This window comes from Ailuropoda melanoleuca, chromosome 2 (assembly GCF_002007445.2).
Source record: "Ailuropoda melanoleuca isolate Jingjing chromosome 2, ASM200744v2, whole genome shotgun sequence".
NCBI lineage: Eukaryota > Metazoa > Chordata > Mammalia > Carnivora > Ursidae > Ailuropoda > Ailuropoda melanoleuca.
This window is the reverse complement of record NC_048219.1, coordinates 60114286-60115085: the sequence shown is the minus strand read 5'-3', so window position 1 is coordinate 60115085 and position 800 is coordinate 60114286.

Genomic DNA, 800 nt, shown 5'->3' with positions numbered 1-800 from the left:
CACCGGGACGCGCCGGGGCGGCGAAGGCGCGCGGCGCCCTGGACCCTGCTCCCGAGGCCCCGCCCGCGGCTGCCACCTCGAAGCGCGGCGGAGGAGCCGGGGCACCACGGGCGGCGGCAGCGGCGGCGACGGGAGCAGCAGCACATGACTCTGTAACGGGGGGAATTAGACAAAGCGTAACATGGACTCCGGGCCCGTGCAGGCGCTGCAGCTCCGGGACCAACCGCAGCCAGCGAGCGCCGCGACTGGCTCGGCCGCAGCCAATGGGGCGGGCCCGGGCCTCCATGTGACGGCCAGCACTTTCCCCGGGCCGCCCGGCCGCGCCCGCCGCGCGCCGGCCTCACCGGAGTGGGCTGCGTGGTCGGTTCGGTGGCCCAGGGTCGGGGACTGGCGGCGAGAGGCTGCCAGACGCCGAACAGGTGCATGAGGCGGGGAAGGTCGCCGGCCACCGAAAGACTTACCTGTCAAACGCCTACCTGAACAGGGCGCCGTGCCAGGCAGCCGCTGTCGCCTAGAGGGAGCGGGGCAAGGTCAGCAACCTTCGCCCTTCTGGGTCTATCCTTTTGACTAAAACTCTGATATTAAGACTTAGGGAGAAATGCAATGGAATGGTAGGGAGAAATATGCGTAAAAGTCCCTTAAGCAGTTTCCAACCCAAGGAGAAAGTACTTGCCGCGGATTTGGGGCGCTCACAACTTTATCTTGGCACGAATAGCTTCCCAGCCTGATTAGTTCCGTCTCTGCTATTAAAGATAGATTGGAGAGTCAGTTCTTGTTTTAATCCGAGTCTACTCTTTTTT